At 40.2% G+C, this 20,409-nt stretch overlaps 1 protein-coding gene and 1 non-coding gene across 5 annotated transcripts in view; one reads left to right on the forward strand and one right to left on the reverse strand.

Moving 5' to 3' along the window:
• Nucleotides 1-20,409, forward strand: part of Fhip1a (FHF complex subunit HOOK interacting protein 1A) — a 195,819-nt gene that overhangs the window by 72,824 nt on the left and 102,586 nt on the right. The gene's annotated exons all lie outside the window — the stretch shown is intronic.
• Nucleotides 9,846-9,909, reverse strand: Trnaa-ugc (transfer RNA alanine (anticodon UGC)). The gene has a single exon. It is a non-coding gene; the product is annotated as a tRNA-Ala (tRNA).

Raw genomic sequence — 20,409 nt, forward strand, 5'->3', positions numbered from 1 at the left:
GCTATAAATCTGAACTTTATTCATTTCTTTGCACATATCTTTTCCCAATTTCATAGATTTTTAAAATCTCTATGTATAACTGACATCTACTTTCTTTTGTTAATTTATTGTTGTATTTATTCAGTGATTTTTGTCTCTTCTTCTATGCCATGACCCTCATCATTTCATTTGATCTTAGCTTGGATCTTTTCCAGCTTTTTAATGTCTCTTCTAATTGACCAGATGGCTTAGAATAAATGCATATAATTTATATTTGCTCATGTTTTTCATTTCATTTTCAACCTCATTTCCAAAGTACTTTTTCCTTTGTCTTGGTCTTTAGTATTATTAGTGGCCACACTTGGCCACCTGTGACAATCAATTCTGGTGTAGACAAGTGGTTTTCCAAGTGTGGTCCTTGGATAAGCACTATCCAGTTCACTTGGGAACTTGTTATAAATGTGGGACTGGAGGAGAAACTCTGGGGGTAGAACTCAGAAGTTTGTGTTTAAAGAGTCTTCCAGGTGATGGTCATGCATGCTGAAGCAACTCTCTAGGTGAATTCACAGATGTGTGCTGTGTTCAGGTGGCTCATTTTGTCCAGTCTGCGGTCCTCTGTGCAAGGAAAGTAAGCATTCTGAGACTTGGTGTGGACATGGATCATCTGGTAAGCTTGTTTAAGAAGTCTCAAGAGGTAGTGAATTTCTCCTGATGTGGCAAGCATCGTACAATGAGCGCTCTAAGTAGTTCTCGTCTCTGTGACCCAGCAGAGATAAATATGCCTCCGTTTTCTTCAAGTCCCAAGTTGATATGATTTAAAATGACTTTTTTTAGGGGCTTAGAAATGAAAAGCTTAAGGACAAAACTTCATTTGCAAAGTACACTTTGGATTTTCTTCACTGAAGCCAAACTTTGTTCTGATTTTTTTCTTTGACAAAATATGAGTCCCCTCCCCCCCCCCCCCGTTATTTGCTCAAATTATTGTTTATTTTTCTGAGGCTTATGTTAGAAAGATAGAGAGTCAGTCTTAGTTAAAAGGCAGTCAAAGAGCTTTCTAAGGCTTTGTGAGCTTGGAGATTTCATGTGTAATTCATAAAAATAGAAAACTTTAAACACTGATTCTAAGGAATGCATCTTTCATTGAGGACCAAACTCAAAAATAACAAGTACAAAAAATGGTTAGAGATAGGCTGGGAAGGTGGCTCAGCGGTAAAGTGCTTGCCTTGTATGCTTGAGGCCCTGGGTTTGATTCCTCAGCACCCATAAGCAAAAAAAAAAAAAAAGCCGGAAGTGGCGCTGTGGCTCAAGTGGTAGAGTGCTAGCCTTGAGCTGAAGAGCTAAGGGGCAGCACCCAGGCTCAGAGTTCAGGCCCACGACCGGACCCAAAAAAAAAACAACAAAAAAATGGTTAGAGATAAGGCTCAGTGATAGAGTACTCCCACTTAGCAAGTACAAAACCCCGAGTTCAAATCCATATGAAACAAAACACAAATCTTTATTAGTATTCTGCCTTCAGATTGTTAAGCAAATCTCTATTAATCTATATTATTAAAGTTATTAATATAAGTTAAGGAACCATAAATGGGAAAAATGAAAATATATATTGTAGGGCATTTTAATGCCAGAAAGGATATGTAATACCAATCAATTAGCCTCGTACAGTAATAAAAGAACTCCTACATACAAAGCTTAGCAAACAAATCTATATTCATTTGTTGAAATGTGCATAATATTTATATAATTTTTATGATGCATAGATGAGGCAGCTTTTAGAATTGATTCACTATCCAATATGATCTTGAGTAAACAAAAAGTTTTTTTAACTATATTTGTTACCCCAAAGCCAGAATACTCTATCCCTAATTTAATGTGAATATAAAGATTTTATCTCTTCCTCCAGATACTTCATGATAAATTTCAGAACCATGACACTTATCAACTCGCCAGTAGTCAATAAGTTCTCGCTTTTTCATCAATATATTGATGACAGGGCTGGCCCCTGTCAAAATTGCAAAATAGCTTTGGTATGTTCAGAAATAGGAAGAGTTCTGGCCCTCTTTCTGTCTTCTTTATGGAAGCAGAATCCTCTTAGCATACTACCCACATGGTTCACTGGTCAGAACTAGGTCAGCTATTCATCCTTAACCTAGCCTTAGCAAAGACTCATCAAACTTTAATCCAAAAGATGGGGCTAACCCTAACTCATATGAGGCAGAGATAGCTACCTAAGTAAGACCAAATTGCTGTAAACAGAAAATGAAGGGCTAGCTGGTTACTAAATGGTATCCAGGAGCTATATGTGGACAGAATATCCTTCACGTAATCTTCCTTGAATGTTAGTTTTTTTTTGTTCTTTTAACTTAGCCTTCATAGGAACTTAGTAACAGAGAATCTAGGGTTAGTTTCTGTTTTGTGATCATTTCCAGTTCAGTTATTCCAAATTGCTTAGAAATATATTCACTATGGTCATCTGAGTGAGTGGCAGGTTGCCTTGCCCTTCTGAAAAATTGTGACAAAGCTCTCAATCACAGCTGAATAGATGACTGACTCATCTTGGCATGGATGGGGGTCAGTAGTAAACTATCGTAGCTAGTGACTGCGGTGCCCCAGGAAGTTTAAATTGCATTGCTTTTTAGTAATAGTAGTTTCTTTCTTTTGAGGACTCCTTTCCTATTTCATGTGACCGTAGCCCAGCTGCATTGATCTTCATGTTCTGGGTTGCAGAGATATATTTAAGGGAAGGCATGGGATTCAACCTGGCAAATGACAATACTCCCTGTACCTTTGTGACAGAGCCAGGAAAGCATTTATGGTTTTAGGATGGAAATGCAGGGTATATCATAGCCTGAGGGAGCTTATTTCCTGGGTCATACAGTAGATATTCATGAGGAAGAAGAGAGGGAAGCCTGTAGGCAGGCAGACATGGGACAATAGAGGCTAGGATGGATGATAGGTGATGGGTCAGGAAATGAGTTCCTCATACCAAAGTCCTGATGCCAACTTTCTTAACATTCTGTGAGCTACCCTAAAGCCTCCCCAGCTAGATGAATGGATATATTTTCTATTTTGCTAAAGCAAGTTTGAGTTGCATTCTTGCTGCCTGCAACTTTCAGTATCCTGCTGAGAAAGTATGTAAGGCTAGAGTCATTATTTCCCTTAGAATATTGACTTTATACTTGACATGATCACTAAACCATTGAGGCCTTACTCAGTGTTCCAAGCTAAAGGGAACACTCATCTAACCAAGGATGTTCCTAGGGGAGCTTGTATTACTAATTGCCTATCAGAGCCTTGGGGGTGTTGGTGGGGAACAATCTCAACCAGGAAGTGATCACTGGCCAAGTGATCACTGGCATTGTAGCTTGTTCCTGATAAATGCTTCAGGACAAATGAGTTGCAAAGATGTTTCCTAAGAGATGTTATTCTACTTAAATGTGGGATGATAAACACTTTAAAAAGTACTTGAGGAAAATCACTAGAGTAATTGGAATAGTTTTAGAATAGTTAAACTGTTGGAGAGAGACTTCATAATAGTACTTGCCTCTTTGGGTTACTCAGAGTTCATAAAAATATAGCCATATGACCAGTGTGACAAGCACTACCTTTAGCTTCTCTGTAGTTGGGAATTCATGCGCCCAAAGAGTATCCCTGTCATTCTGCACTCAAGGCAAATCCAATTCTAATTATTCAGGGTGGAAGATAGGGACTGAACTGTCTAGGACCCTGAGGACAAACAGTTTGAGGTTAGGATTTGTTCAAGGGTATTTTGTGTTATGGAGAAAGTATAGAATTATCACAATAAAACAGCTAGGCCTTTAGAACTTAATATGCCCAGACAAACTTACCCTCAACTAAATGGAACCCGTAGAAAGGAAAAAATATTAGCGTTTTTCTATCTGTAAGATTTCAGTTGAGTTAAAACTTTTACTTATTTTCTCAAAGACAAACAAAGGACAGATGCAGAGAAACTGAATTGGCTCAGCCTCGTATCAGGACACGAATATGAAGTTAATGCAGTAAAACAAATGTGTTCAGAGTAACAGTCATTGAAATTCTTTAACTGTACTGAAAACGTGAGCCAATATCAACCATGTAATGACTGCATCGAGACAGGGAAATGACCCGACTCCACACTTCCTGGTGTACACCCGCCGGGGTATTTTTAGTTGTGCTAGCAGGCTGTGGACTGAAAACAAAATTGTGTGTTGTTCAGGGTATTAATAATAAATTGAGTGGCCACCGAGAAAACTCTCTTTTCCTACTCAGTGGCCAGCACTGAATAATTTGGAGTTTCTAAAAATATAAAAGTGTTCGATAATCTTCTGAGCCGTAGACCATCTGCAAACCAATTCTGTTTGCTTAAAGCTAGACGTGAAGAGATTCAGTAGTCAGACTTGAAAAGGCTCTTTTGATAAAGTAGGACAGATTATGCTACTCAAGAGAATGATAGTCTGCCAAGACTTGGTCAGCGACTTTTATTTAAAGCTGTTTCACCACATGGTTTTCTGAGAATGCTAAAGATCAGGTCAGAGTCTAGCACATATGCATTAATAAATCATGTTCTTGGACTAGAGCAGGTGTTAACCTGTATTTTGGGGGTAGAATTCAAATGGAGTGGGAATGGAAGAAGAGAATTGACCTGGGTGGTAATTTGGTAAGAAGGGTTATTTGGTTTTTTTCATTTTTTAAAAAAGGATAGTTAATAAAATATTATGACTGCAAAGCTCTGCTGAGTTTTCTATGTCTGGGAACTTTTGCCAATAAATTTTTTTTAAAAAAGGACATGCATACCTTTAAAATGCTGAATTTCAGGAGCCCAGATATCTATATCTATATCTATATCTATATAGATATAGATATAGATATGAGAGAGAGAGAGAGAGAGAGAGAGAGAGAGAGAGAGAGAGAGAGAGAGAGAGAGAGAGAGAGAGAGCGTAGAATATTATCTTGGAAGTGATTTAAAACTGTGGTAATATTGGGCTGGGATGTAGCTCAGTGGCAAAGCGCTTGCCTAGCAAGTACAATGTCCTGGAGGGCATCAGGAACTGAAAGAGCAGTGTAGGCTAGTGCTTATCAGAGAGTGGTGTTATATATTATTTAAACAGAATCAGCTGCCTATCCTGGAACCAGGAGTATTAGGAACTTAAGAGATTTTTTTTGTGTTTTTTTTTTTTTTTGTTCAGTTTGAGGTGAAGTATTCAGAAGACAGAATATAGAAATACAAACCTAGGAGGTTTTTTGATGAGGACCGGCGTAGATAGAATAGGAAAGCTGGGCAATCAAGTGGGCCTCTCCAAGGCAGATGTACAAAAAGGCTGGGAAGAGGCAGAGATGGAACCAGGGAAATAAAGCTGGGTTTGTTTAACAGTATTATATGACTTTACCTGGCTCGGTGTACTGAATAACTCTGTTTTTAGACTATCTCATAGGGGTACAGCATTTACAAGTGAAAAATACCTCTTGAGGACTTAAGATCTAGGAAAGACAAAGCAGGCACAGGAATTTAGGAAAGATTGTCTTCACAGTTCAGTGATGATCAGTGTATCAAGTTCTGAGCAATGGGTACTATTGACTCTCCTGGTTGCTGATTCTGGAGTAGTTAGCCTTTGGGGCGGGATCTGGCCCATCTAGAGACTCCTCATCAGGGCACATGAATTAAAAGTAAGCAATGGCTCTGGGCTGGAGCTGCTCATGAAGAGATGAGGAGTAAGAAAGAGCAAGCTGCCTTCTACACACTGTCTAAGTGAACAACAGTACACCATCCATCTACAGCTTTTGATTGAACCAAAACTTCAGCATTGTATTTGTATACAAAGGCTCTTGGACTCAAGATTTGACTTTTTCTTTTTAAGCTTTAAGTAGTGTAAAAGGAGTTGCCATTCAACAATGTAGTTTATGGATATAATGCATCTTGATTAGTGTTACCCAAGGTTTGACTTTTTTTTAACTAGTAAAGCTTGGAATCATTGGGCTTTCTCCAAGTTAGTAATTTGCATTGCAACCCACTGAATGTGGAACCAGGTAAGGTTGATCTCTTAGAATTGGCATGACAGAGGCCACTGAGCAAATAAGCAAAGAGTGGGTACATCCATTTCCCCATTGGGTAGCCCATGACCACCTTAACCAGCCATCCCTAAAACCTAGTCATCACTTTGACACACCGTTCTTAGTAAAGCTTTCACTCCGAGGCAAATCTACGAAGCTTTTCAAGCTTTATTGGGGGGGGGGGTCTAGATAAACAAATTCTTTCATGAAAGTATTCGGCATTTTTTTTTGGCAGGGGTGGGGAGAATACAAAGAACTCAGTAGAGAGCTAACCATGTACAGATGAATACTTTATAAATACTACTCGAAGAGAGTAAATGAGCTGGGAAACAAATGGCATCACTAGAAGCATTTATTAAGGTCTTTACCTTCATGGGGCACTTAGCCAGGCATGGTACAAAAGACATCAGCAGATGTGACTTCTGCCCTTGGAGACTGAAGGCACCATTTGTGAGTGTATTCTTGTGTGAAGTGTGAAATTTACCTCTGTTGTCATTTCTACGGACAAACAAGTCAGTAGTGGTTGGGGCAAGAAAAAAGGTGGCCAACAGAAGTCTGGCACATGGTTAGAAGGCACCCAGGGCCTCCATTCTCACTCCATGTTTATTTTTTTCCCTCAGAGCTGCTAGAAAAGTACCTAAATACTGTACTTTTTATTTTATTTTATTTTTACAGCTACCCACTTTATGTATCCCTGCTTGGAATATTATACTCTGGGTTGGAAACATCAGTCAGGTCTGGGATAATTTACCTTTCTTTAGGGTACAGGAGCCTTTTAGAAGGCCCAATGCTTCCATTACAACAGAAAACTATTATTAAAGCCTTACTTGGCCTAGGCAAGGCCGGGAACTAGAAGACAAGTCTGCACCAACAGTTCCAACCCAAGAGTTCTTTGTGGTCAGGTCCTGCACTGTAGGATGTGTCTCTTTTAAAGCACACAGACCATATTTACCCAGTTCATTGAAAATGCATTCCGTAAACTCAGACATGTGTCTGTCCATGTAAAATGCAAGCTGATTATGAATGAGTTGCAATGGGTTTAGCTCAGCAAAATCAAAATATCACCTAGGGCAGGTTTGGGTACTCTGAGGGTCCATGTCATCCTAACCAGCAGTGAGCCCACAGCATATCCTCTCCATCAGACCATTGTCTGGTATCTAGGTTTTGCTTTCAGTTACAGATGAGGTATAGGTATAGGTATGAGATGAGGTATAGATGGTAGTCTATCAAATATACATCTGTAATCCAAACATCTGTGGCATATTAAATCAAATAATTGTTTAGCAGTAGCAGCAAGTCCTGCCTTTGGATATGGATATGATTGTCAAAAAGGAAATTTTTTCCTGATGAGCTGCAAGGTCTGACTGTGCCATCTTCAATGAAACCAACACTACATGCATATTTTATTTCAGACCAACTGTGACTGGGCCTTTTTTTTTTTTTTAACAGCTTTTGTTGCATATCTTATTTGCTAAATCCTACCATAAGGGCTATAAGCAGTGACACCACTGTATGTATTTGTTTTTTAAAAAAAAGAAAGCATACATCTTTGTTTTTTGTGTGTATGTGTCAGTTTTGGGGCTTAAATTGAGGACTTGGATGCTGACCCTGTGCTTTTGTGCTTAAGGCTCCACTTCGGGCTTGTTGTTTTTTTTGGGGGGAGGTGTTTAATTGGAAATTGAAAGTCTCACAGACTTTGCTGCCTAAATTGGCTTTGAACCAGCAATCCTCAGATCTCAGCCTCCTAAGTAGCTAGGATTACAGGAATGAGACACCAGCGCCCAGCAAAACATAACACTTTTATAGTTTCTATTACATAAATCTTTTCATATCAGTAAATATTTCTTTCATGCCATGTTTTTCAACACTGTATCATGAAAATTTTATCACTATAGATGTCAGACATAAAGTTGAACACATTTTCCAGCAGACCTCGTTTTGTAATCTCAGTTCTAACATTGCTCTATACTTGACTTGTCACATTTCTCTCTATTGGTCCACCATTCTCTTTATCCGTTAATCCAACTTAATTTTTGATATGTTTCAAAGTAAATTGAAGATATCATGAAATATCCTCCAGGCACGTAAGCATACCTATCATTAACTAAAATTAAAAACTTGTGGCTTTAAAAAAAATCTAGAATGTGTACTCAATGAAATACATATGTCTTTGAAATATGTAAGTGCTGAGTTTTAACCATGATATATACCTACCTATATAACCCCAAGTCCATCAAGGTGTACATAATACATCACCACAGAAAGTCCCTATGGACTTCTCACAGATGGTCTCTACCTCCCCTCTAGCAGAGCCAACCTCTCTTCCATTTTTCCATCATAGGTTAAGTTTGCTTGATGTTTGATTTCATATAAAAAGAATCATATAGAATAAAGTTGGCAGTGGTGTCTCATGCTTGTAATCCTAGCTACTCAGGAAGCTGAGATCTGAGGATCATGGTTCAAAGCTAGCCCAGGCAGGAAAGTCTGTGGGATTCTTTATCTCCAATAAACTACTGAAAAAGCCAGAATTGGAGCTGTGATTCCAGTGGTAGAGTGCCACCCGTTACTGGTTAAACAAAAATCATACACACACTAACTCTGGGCCTGGGCGCTGTCCCTCAGCTCTTCAACTCAAGGCTAGTATACCACAGTTTCCCTATTTATGGACATATGGATATTTTCAGTTTTCCATATTATGAATAATACTGTTGTAACATTTTTGTAGATATATACACATATGTGTGTATATGTGTGTGTATGTAGATACATGTTTATACACATATATATTTCCTTTTTTTGTGTGTGTCAGTGGTGGGGCTTGAACTCTGGGCCTGGGCGCTGTCCCTCAGCTCTTCAGCTCAAGGTGAGTGCTCTACCACTTGAGCTACAACACCACTTCTGATTTTCTAGTGGTTTATTGGAGATAAGAGTCTCACGGACTTTCCTGCCCGGCTGGCTTAGAACTGTGATCTTCAGATCTCAGCCTCCTGAGTAGCTAGGATTACAGGTGTGAGCTACCAGTGCCTGGCTACACATATATTTTCTGTTTCTTTTGTGTAAATACATAGGAGTAGAATGGCTTGATCATGTGGTGGATATGTGTTTACCTTTGTAAGAAAGTGCCAGGTATATTTCCAAAGTGGTTGTTTGGTTATATTCTTACATTAATAATATATGGGAATTCCTGTTGCTCCATATCCTTGGGTTGTCAGTCTTTTTGATTTTGGTCATTTTTGTTGGTATATAGTAGCATTAGGAGCTGTTTTGAATGTCATCCTTTGTGAAGATTGACATTTTTTTTTCATTTTTAATATTGTATAAAGTTGTTGATTTTTTGGTTGTTATTGTTGTTGTTGCTCTACTTGGGTTTGAACTCAAGATCTTATGCTTGATAGGAAGGCACCTCTACCACCTAAGCCACACTCACAGCCCATTTTGCTTTAGTTACTTTTTAAGTAAGGTCTCATGATTTTACTCAGGTTGGCCTGGATTGTGATCCTCTTATTTCTGTCTCTTACACAGGTGGGATCACAGGCATATGCCACATGCCAGTGATTGAGATGGAATCTCAATAACATTTTGGCAAAGTGGCCTTGTATTGCAGTCTTTTCTATCTCTATTTCCCAAATAGCTGGGAATATATATCTGGAAACCAGTCCTTTGATATACATGTTTTGTAGCTCTTTTTTTTTTTTTTTTTGGGTCCGGTCGTGGGGCCTGAACTCTGGGCCTGGGCACTGTCCCTCAGCTCTTCAGCTCAAGGCTAGCACTCTACCACTTGAGCCACAGCGCCACTTCCGGCTTTTTTCTTTTTGCTTATGTGGTGCTGGGAATCGAACCCAGGGCCTCATGCATGCAAGGCAAGCACTCTACCACTGAGCTACCTTCCCAGCCCGTTTTGTAGCTCTTTAGTCTCATTTTGTGACTTGCTTTTTCTTTTCCTTAACTATGTTTTTGAGGAGAATTAAAATTTAATAGTCTTACTTACTATTTTTCTTCTTCTCCCTGAGAAACTTTTGCCCTCTCCCTATTATGACAATCTTCTTCATTGTTTTCCACTAAAGCTGTCTGGCTTCAGCTTTTACAGTTGTAGCTCTGTGACTTGTCAAGTCTGTTTTGGGGAGTGGTGTGAGGTAGGAGTCAAGGTTAATATGCCTCCAATATGAATATACAGTTATTCTGCCATCATTTGTAAATTTTTTTTCTTCCATTGGACTGTGCCGGATCCTTTGTGGAAGGTCATGACTACCGGTATATGTGGGTGTCTGTTTCTGGGGCACTCTGTTCTGTTGCATTTTGATTTCTAGTATTGTACCTTTTTAACAGTTGGGTATTGTATAGGTTTTCATAAGTCATATGAATCACTTACCCATTCTTGGCCATACTGAAATTTATGATTTTTTTCTATTACATAGCAATATTATAAGTAAGTGTTATATCTTTGATATATAAGTCTTGGTGACAAAAATAATGTTAACTAAATTCAAGGCAATTATACACTACAAGGGCCATGTTACTGTTTGCCTTTACAAAGTATATAATATGAGTTTTATTTTTATTACCTTTATTATTTTTGGATCCGGTCATGGGGCCTGAACTCTGGGCCTGGGCGCTGTCCCTCAGCTCTTCAGCTCAAGGCTAGCACTCTACCACTTGAGCCACAGCGTCACTTCCGACTTTTTTCTTTTTGCTTATGTGGTGCTGAGGACTTGAACCCAGGGCCTCAGGCATGCAAGGCAAGTGCTCTACCACTGAGCCACCTTCCTAGCCCCTGATTTTTATTTTTATCTGCTATTGATAAGAGAGTATAGTGCACGAGTAATATGATTAGTATGCATGGAGTTCTTGATAGTGAGAAAGAGAAAACTCACTTTGCTTCTGGGTGTGTAAACTTTTTTTTTTTTTTTGGTCGGTCGTGGGGCTTGAACTCTGGGCTTGGGTGCTGTCCCTGCGCTCTTCAGTTCAAGGAGAGCGCTCTACCGCTTGCGCCACAGCGTCACTTCCAGTTTTCTAGTGGTTTATTGGAGATAAGAGTCTCATGGACTTTCCAGCCCGGGCTGGCTTTGAACCATGATCCTCAGATCTCAGCCTCCTGGGTAGCTAGGATTACAGGTATGAGCCACCAGCGCTGGCTTTGGATGTGTAAACTTTCTATCCCTGTAATGAAATATTGAAGAAAATTAATTTGTAAGAGAAAAAGTTTAGTGTAGCTCATAGTTTTGGAGGTCCCAGTGCAAGATAGGTTGGGTCTACTGCTTTGGGCATCTGGCAGGATAGCATGTGACAGAGTAAATCACCCCATTAGAAGCCAGGAAACCAAACCAGAGAGGAATTGGGAGACCAGAGTCCCATTGTCCTTTTGGAGAGCACATTCTTAATGATCTGTGGACCTCCCACCAGACACCACCTCTTAAAAAGGTTCTATCACCTACCATTTGCCTTGCCCTTGGGACCATTAGGGACACTTATCCAAGCAGAACAGTTTCTGTTGTCTATTATACAGACAGAGTTGAGACTGTTAGAGAAGTATAAAAACTGAACACTTCTTAAGAACTTTCCTAGAACCTATTGATCTTCCTGAGTCTCATATTTTATTTATTTTATTTTATTTTTTGTCGGTTGTGGGGCTTGAACTCTGGGCTTGGGTGCTGTCTCTGCACTCTTCAGCTCAAAGCCAGCACTCTACCGCTTGAGCCACAGCACCACTTCTGGTTTTCTAGTGGTTTATTAGAGATAAGAGTCTCACGGACTTTCCTGCCTGGGCTGACTTTGAACCGAGATCCTCAGATCTCAGCCTCCTGAGTAACTAGGATTACAGGTGTGAGCCACCAGCACCAGGCGGTGAGTCTCATATTTTAAATATGTATTTGAACACATGACAACAGATTTAAAATGAGAAGCAGGTATTTGACCAGTTGTCTGTAGGTGATCACTCTATAATGGAAACAGAATAGCAATCATAACTTGTGTACTGTCAGATGTGAGAAGTTGTACTAAGCTCTTTTATATGGTAATCAGAAGGACATTTAGTTGAGTAGATGACCCTGAAGTATATGCTTTTATTTTATGTGAGTGTATATAAAACCATAGTTCACTGTGTGAAGTGTTTGTAAATGCTTAGCTTCTTTATGTGACCATTTACCCACTTAGAGGAACAATTTTCAATGGAAAGGCCGCCAGATTTCATTTTAAATATTTGTGAGCTTTTTTTTTTTTTTTTTTTTTTGAGAAGATGGGTTTTAAAGGAGAAGCTGTTATTTTGGTTGACTACTTGATGTTTTTTTTCACAGTCTCTTCCCTATGAACAATAAAATAATTGTATATCATGACCATTTAAGAGAGTTCCTTGTAGTTACCATAATAAAAATTAATATCTGTGCTGGAGGGACTACTCTGCTGGAAAACTACAGTTTTCATAAATTATTTAGCCATCTCCACAGTCTAATCAAGGTCTGATAGTTGCAACTTGTTGTGAGATATTGGCAAAGCGGGAAGACTGAGACAACTGGGACCCAAAAAATATCAGAGGAGCCTGTATAAAAATGGAAAGATTTTTACATATACCTTTTTTCTGACCAGTTGGGTTGAACTCAAGGCCTGGGCACTGTCTCTGAGCTCTTTTCTCAAGACTAGTGCTCTATCACTTTGAGCTTCAGCTCTACTTGATTGGAGATAAGGTCTTACAGACTTTTCTGCCAGGGCTGGCTTTGAACTGCAATCCTCAGATCTTAGCCTCCTGAGCACCTAGGATTCTAGGCATGAGCCCTTACATATGCCTTTTATTTGTCAGTAAATTAGAGAATTTTCTTTCTGGGCCATGTCAGTTTTTTTTTCTTTATTTCTTTCTTTATTTATTTTTTATTGTGAACATACTGTACAGAGGGGTTACAATTACATGGGCAAGATAATGAGTACATTTCTTATCAAGCATTGCAGCCTCCTCCTTTGTTTACCCTTCACATCCCTTCCCAGCCTCCCACCGCTCCCCCACCCAATTCTCCCCTCCCCCCCCCCCACACACACACCAAAGTTGTAAAGTTCGTTTTCGACATGACAACTTGTACTTCTCATTGTTGCAACGGGTCCACCTGTATCCTTAAACGACTTGTTTTTCCCCTTCTCCTCCACAAATTATACCGACATCAAATATAGTGAAAGCAGGGGTTATACTGTGGGTGACATGTCAGTTATTTTTAACAAAGTAAAAACTTTTTCTGAAATTTTATCCAACGATGCTTATGAATAAACTACAGTATGTCGAAGCCACTCCCCCTCCTTCCTTCTCTGTCCTCTCTTGACTGTGAACAACACAGAAAACCACAATGTGAATGCAAATCCATTTACCTTCAATCTAGCCCCAATGCTGACTCCATTGTTCGGGCAGACCAGTTACTGGATCACTGTGAATACAAGGCAGGGAGGAGACACTCTATCCCAGATCCAACTGGTTTCTGATAGAATTATTGTATTGGCGCTAACATTTTGAGGTCCGATCCAGCCCTGGATTGAACTTAATCCCTGGTTATCCTTGATGAAAACATTTCTTCTTTCCCGGGGAACTGGCTGGACATCCTCCCTGGTTCTCTGTCCAGGAATCTCCCTGTGGGAAGTTAATGGAGGGCTAACCAGGTTGGAGAGAAAATGGTTACAGCTGCTTGTTGACTGCCATATATTCCAGTGTTCAATTGTTCAGAGTCCTCCTAGTTCCCTAATGCAAACAAAATAAGCCAGAAATGGGCCAAAACCAAAGCCCAGGCTAACACTATACAAGTTTAACATGAATTTTATTCTTTGGATTTCTGACCATCTTATCTGATTGTCCTACTTTCAGTAACTTTTGATAAAATGTATGTATAAAATGGAATTGTGTACTTTTTCCTCCCTTCCTCCTTCCCTTCTTTGTTCTCTTTCCCCTTTTCTAAGAGCTAGGAGATTGTATATGAAAGTAAATAAAGGAGAGCTTAAATTTAAGAACACTTTCTTGTCCCCTCCCTCCCACCCTCCCTCCCTCCCTCGCTTTTCACTGTGCTCTTTCACATCACCACCCTCAAGGAGAGGGTGTATTTGGCTTTGGGATCAATTTGGCTGTCTAGTATTTGTGGTTTTCTTAGGACTGACTCCTGCTGCTAATGAACATGATCATTTATATGGTGTCACTGTAGTGTGGGCATCTTAAATAATTGATGGGACTGTGGCAGGTAGAGAGTGGCAGTTCTTTTGTTGCTATGGCAATATATTTGGTTAAGGGGACTGTCCATCATAGGACCATGTAGATCTGGCACATGTGACATAATTGCCTGTAGCTAAGGTTGTTGGAGGAGAAAATCAGCTTAAGAAGAGGTGGCATTTTGAAGCAAATTAATATATATTTCAGAGAGTGTTTAGGTTAACTATTATGGAGTAGCTTATTCTTTTCTATTAAAAGGCCAATTCTCAGCTAATTCCTCAGCATAGAGAACAAGTCAAGTGATATATTTGTTTACTTACTATCACGGTAGGATTTGGTCATTTGTTATATGGAATGGTTATTGTATGAAGTTCGCATCTTTTCTGCTATTATCCCTAGGAGGGTTTTCTCGAAGTAAAATTGACACCATGTCTATTAGGGATTCTGAAGGGAAAGGACAACAGATCTTCTCTTTAAATTTTTTCATAAAAAATCCTTAAAGATAGGGACTTTATTTATATATTTTAAAAATCGCATATTGAAGCACTCATCCAGGGACAGTGAGAGCAAAGCTGATGTGATTCCACCCTTCATAGAGGTCAGCTTCTAGTGGTCACTGTGCACTTACTGTCCACCTTCAGCGCTATCCTTTGCTTTATGGAAAACTTTCTTACTCTGTGTTTGGTAAGTTTTTAGGAGCCAGGCTCCTGAATGTTGCCAGGTACTCGCCCCAAACTGGATATATTTGGGGACAAAGAAGGGAATATAGGCAGAGACACCCAGAAAATGGAAAAGCTCACTTAAAGTCCCCAGTTTCCTTAAAAGTTTTTGGCCAATTGTTGTATACATGTCTTGGAACCTCTTTGTAGGACAACAAGGAACTAGATTTTTTTTGGGGGGGTGGATCCATATTGCCAGTTATATCATAGAAAACCCATTCAGATCTGTAGCTTTTCATTTTTTAGTGAGGTTGGTGTTTTCTACTCACCTTCGTACTTCTGAACCCTGTTGGAAAATGAACTTTTTAATTTAATTCCGTAAGTGTTGAGAAGTTAAATGTCTATAGAGTTCTGACAATTAAAATGTGGCCTTCTGTAATAAGAAATTTTGTTAATCATAAGCCACATGTTTTTTGATTGTGCTTATGTACTTGCTAGGGAGGTTTAGAAATGAATAACCTTGAGATCGCTAGTACCAAAAAAAAAAAAAGTACTTCCATAGAAATGAATAACCTTGAGATGTCTGAAGGTTGGCTAGCTTGAAAGATTCTGATTTTATTTATAGGCTGCAACCCTCCCCCCCCCCAAAAAAAAAAACAACCTGGACAACAGCAACAAAAACCACTCAATGAAGTTTGTTGTGATTCACTGCTTGTCACCTTGAGCTATTGCCACTCAGTGGCAGGAAGTTATTGAATCTTGTATAGTGAGAGAATGAGGGGAAATCCATGTAGCTGCAAACAGAAGGCTGAATGCTGCTATCAGAGGTATTTCTCATAACACATTGAATACACCCATGCCCATGGCTTTAGATTTTTTTTTTCTGCCCATCCCTATGCCTGGTAGGGGGTGAAAACTTTTTCAGTTCAGAAGCTGCTTTGGAGCCTGGTTCTTTTGGTAGTTGGAGGAAAAGCTAATGGGAACAACAGATCTCAAGCCCGGTTGAGTAGTGGCCTGAGAAAAAGTAAATCTGGATAAATTATGCTCGGGCCCATTGGAGTCCTCTGTCTGCTTCACCAGGGTTGATTTATGCAAGATTGCTTTTCTATTGCTGCCTTTGAACACACACAAACCAAACTTTCCATATTATATGCAGATTTGCGAGAGGCACTGAAGCAGGTATCTATGAAATGTATATCCAGAGTGTCTGCTGAAAGCTATTGTCCTTCTGTTGCAATATAAAACTCCCATATTTAATCCAGAATAAATGGAGTGGAACAATCTGGGTCACAAGCCAGGTAATAATATGAATGGTAAGTGGAAAGGCCCCTACAAAGTGCTGCAGGAAAGCTGGCATGGTACTGGGGCCAGGCCAGGAAGAGGTAGGCCTTGGGGAAGGCATCATGCAATGGCTTGACATTTTGACTGTCATCTTCTGAATTAGATACTGGATGGTAGGCCAAGGGAAGCTTTGCTTTTAGGTTTATTCAATCAGAGAAAGTTATAATTAGTGGTAAGGGCTCTCGGGCTTCTGAATTGATTTGGTATTGCACTTCATGGAACTTCTTAAAGATGACATTCACCTATGGAGGTGTTTGCCTTCCTCCCTGCCCTTGGTGTGTCCTTTGCTAGCCTGTGTGTATTAGAAGTTTCTTGAGCCTTTCTCAGCTGCGTGGTCATGCTGTTTCTCCCTCCCAGTCTGTTCAATGAGATTCTACAAAAGTAGCATGCTGATTGCTCCTCTGCCCCTCATGGCCTCTTTCACACGTAGCCTATGCTTCCCACCTGCTTTACTTCTGATAGCAAAGAACAGAGACTGGTTCCTGTGACCTCAGGTTGTAGCAAATGATTGTTCTGTTCAGTAAAAGAGAACCGCAGCCTTCAGGAAGGCAAGAGCTGAGGGAAATTGGACACCTAGTGTCTGGCATCAGATGGTTGTCTGGATCTGCACCAGTTCTGGAGCTCAGCTGTTATTCTGGGCGTCTACCCTTACTGGATCTCGCTATTCTCTGTGTTGCTGTTTGGTCTTGTGGCCTATCTATGCCACTGCCTGCTGCCAGCTTCTTTACTTCCTAGATTTGAACTAGGAATTTGAATGGCTAAGCAAGAGATTGTCAGCTCTTGACACTTAAACATATCACAGGTAGGTGGCCAATCTAGGGATTGGCTGTTTTTGGATCAAGTTCCTACTCCTGGGTTGGTTAGGTTATGTCCCATATGACTAGCAGGTAGACAGAGGGGAGAGAAGGAAAGAGAAAATAATTGTCGAAGTCTGCCCCCAAGCAGTGGCTGGGAATATTACCAGCATCTCTGGGAAGGGGATTTGGGCAGGGCACATGCCACACCCTGTGAAGAGTATATTCTCTTGCTTCCCAGATCACTGGATGCCGGATGCCAGCGAGATAGGAGTCCTTACCCTTGTTTTGAAACAGAGGAAATTGGGGCCATAAAAGGTTAAATACTTTGCCTCAAGCTATGGATGTAATAGGAGTAGAGCTATATTTAAGGAGAGATTTATTTGACTCTAGTAGGCCCTAACTTGTCCTTAAATGATGAGAGGGGGCATGATGAAGCATCACGATACTGCTACCCCTTCCCTGTAAGATTTCAGAACTGTTTTTCCTGGTACTTGATAACTAAGAGAGCTTTTCAGTTTTCCATCTCTAGGAAAAGACCATCTTAGAAAATACAGAGTTTTCAATGATTGAGAAGTGCCTTAGAGTCCCTACCATTCTTGATTGGGTATAGTGGAATTAAGGACTAGATAGCGGACTTCATGGGGGGGACACTGGTGAGCACTCCTGAGTAGGTTCCATCAGTCTTCCTCAGGTTCTGTGCACCATTCTCTCTTACTCACTAAGGAGACCCCTGGGGTTCTTCCCAGCTTGTGGAGATGTACTACCAGGGGGTGGCATGGCTGCTGACACAGAGGAGGAGCCAGTACCTTTCCTCAGATGGACACCTAGATGAATCAGCTTCCCCAGGCCACTCTTTGCCACTCCTCTTCCTTTACTTAGGTCTTACCAGCCCTGGGAGAGACAGGACGACTGTTCTGATGCCAGTCTGGCTTTCTCTAGTGGCTTAACGTGAAACTTGCATGATTCTGTTTTTGATCTTGCCAGTTGTGCTCTGGGGACATGTTTGCAACTGGAAACTCCTTTATTTTCCTATCCATTTAAAATATTACCTCTTTCTCGGCATTGTAGTGATTAACGATACAGATTTTGGAGCTAGACAGACCTGGAGTCAGCTCTCTACTGTGATATATTGTGCTCTGTCAGCCTGGTTGGCAGGTTACTGTGTTTCTCTAGTTTGGGGTATATAAAAGAGTACTTAGTATGGTATGTGGCACATGGTAATGACTTTAAGAAAAGTCAAATATTGCTAAAATGATGACGACGATGAAGACAAGGATAAGGATGATGAAAATAATTGTATTCTTTCTCAGCCCTGTTAATATTCCTTATTCCCAAAGGGGGAGCTCTTAACTTTGATCTGAGCATTGTGGTAATGGAGAGGAGCTTTAGTATTAGCACTTTTTGCTTATATTCTGTTGTCATCCTAGGGTTCGAAGCATTTCAAGTATTGTAAAGCAAATTTTGTATGCAGATAATTATCATGCTTCTAATGTAGTTGGGAGATGAGGTGTTTTAATTAATGATGTGCCAGACACCCTTTCAAATAGGGTGAAGTATGATTTTTAAGGCCTTTATCTACTTGGTCATAATTAGGGACATTTGGAATGCACCAGCATAATGTCTGCTGATTTGCACACTTTCATTAAGCAATCAGGATTGAATGACCCAGTGGCCAGGCTTCTTTGGGATCAGGTTCCAATTTTGTTTGTAGACAAGGTGGCTGTTCTTTTTGTTCTCTCCAGTCCTCTGTTTTCACAACCTTTACTCACATTCTCTGCTAACCTACAATGCCACTGCTGTGCTTTTTGTTTGTTTCATTTTTCATTTTGAGGCCTTTAGTTTTTTTTCTTTTTAAAATTATTATTGTTTTTGAGGTGATATACAGCGGAATGCCTTTACATAATCAAGTAATAAGTCCATTTCCTTCCTTTTGCATAGTATCATCAGTTCCCTCCTTCTCTCCCATTCCCACCCTTCCATCTCTGCCCATGAGTTGTGTGGTTCATTTTCATCAATGTGCATTGCACCAGTGGGCTCTGCTGCTGCAGTTTTTTTTTACCCTTTTTCCACTGATTGTGTAAGGCCTTTAGTTTTGTAGACTCCCTCTAACACATAAAATTTCTTTTTGCCTTCTGAATCAGTTTGGCAGGAGATTATGAATTTGAAGCCAGCTGGATTGTAATAAAAACAAAGTTCATAAAACAAGAGGGCCAGAGGCATGGCTGAAGTGGTAGATCATTTGCCTAGGGGGCTTGAGGCCATGAGTTCAATCCCCAATACCACAAAAGGAAATGAAAAAGAAGAGAATAAGGCAAAAAAAAAAGCCAAGGATTCTGGGGGAAAAAAAACCCATAGGAATGTTTAGGAAATATGTAAGGAATTAAGGAATATATAAGAAAGTTGCAAAATGGAACATGTCAATTTTGCTTCCTAGTAATCCATAAGAGAGGAACATGGAGACTGTGGATGTGTGGCATTGCATAAATAAGTGCTATTATTTGATTATTATTCAACAAAAGCAAAGGCTTTTTCTTTTTTCTTTTCCTCTTCTCCTTTTTTTTAATTGTCAGTTGTGGGGCTTGAACTCTGGGCCTGGGCGCTGTCCCTCAGCTCTTCAGTTTAAGGCTAGGACTCTTCTACTTGAGACACAGTGCCACTTCCAGTTTTCTGGTGGTTTATTGGAGATAGAGTCTCACGGACTTTCCTGCCCAGGCTGGTTTTGAACTGTGATCTTCAGATCTCAGCCTCCTGAGTAACTAGGATTACTAGCAAAATGTGACTGCATAACAGTTATACCATTTTTGCTAAGTATCTTGTTTAAGCAGCTTCCCTTTTCTGTCTGAGGATTATAACCACTGTGTTGAATATCTTAACTTTGACTTTTGCTTGCTATTAATGCAGACTATGTGTTTTCTAATCCATATCTTACGTTGCAGATTCTTTATACATCATGTGGATCACAAAGGTAGTACCTCAGATATGCATGCTCTTTTTTTTTTCTTGGTCATGGGCTTAAACTCTGGGCTTGGGTGCTGTCCCTTAGCTCTTCAGCTCAAGGCGAGTGCTCTACTGCTTGAGCCACAGCACCACTTCCAGTGTTCTAGTGGTTTATTGGAGATAAGAGTCTCACGGACTTTCCTGTCAGGCTGGCTTTGAACTGTGATCCTCAGGTCTCAGCCTTCTGAGTAGCTAGGATTATAGGCATGAGCCACCGGCGCCTGGTTGCATGTGCATTTTTTGAGCAGTGCTGGGGATGGAGCCCAGGCCTTTGCTGTATGCTGCACAGGTTCTAAAGACCCACTTATAATTCCTTTTCCACTCCCTTGACTCCTTCCTTGCAAATGTCTAGTGCTGCTGTGGGGGCCCCTTGGAGGAATACTACTATCTCGGAGGAATACTACTATCTCTTCCTTAAGTATCT

The sequence above is a fragment of the Dipodomys merriami genome, unplaced genomic scaffold, assembly GCF_024711535.1.
Source record: "Dipodomys merriami isolate MVZ:Mamm:240054 unplaced genomic scaffold, mDipMer1.0.p SCAF_15, whole genome shotgun sequence".
In the NCBI taxonomy this organism is placed as follows: domain Eukaryota; kingdom Metazoa; phylum Chordata; class Mammalia; order Rodentia; family Heteromyidae; genus Dipodomys; species Dipodomys merriami.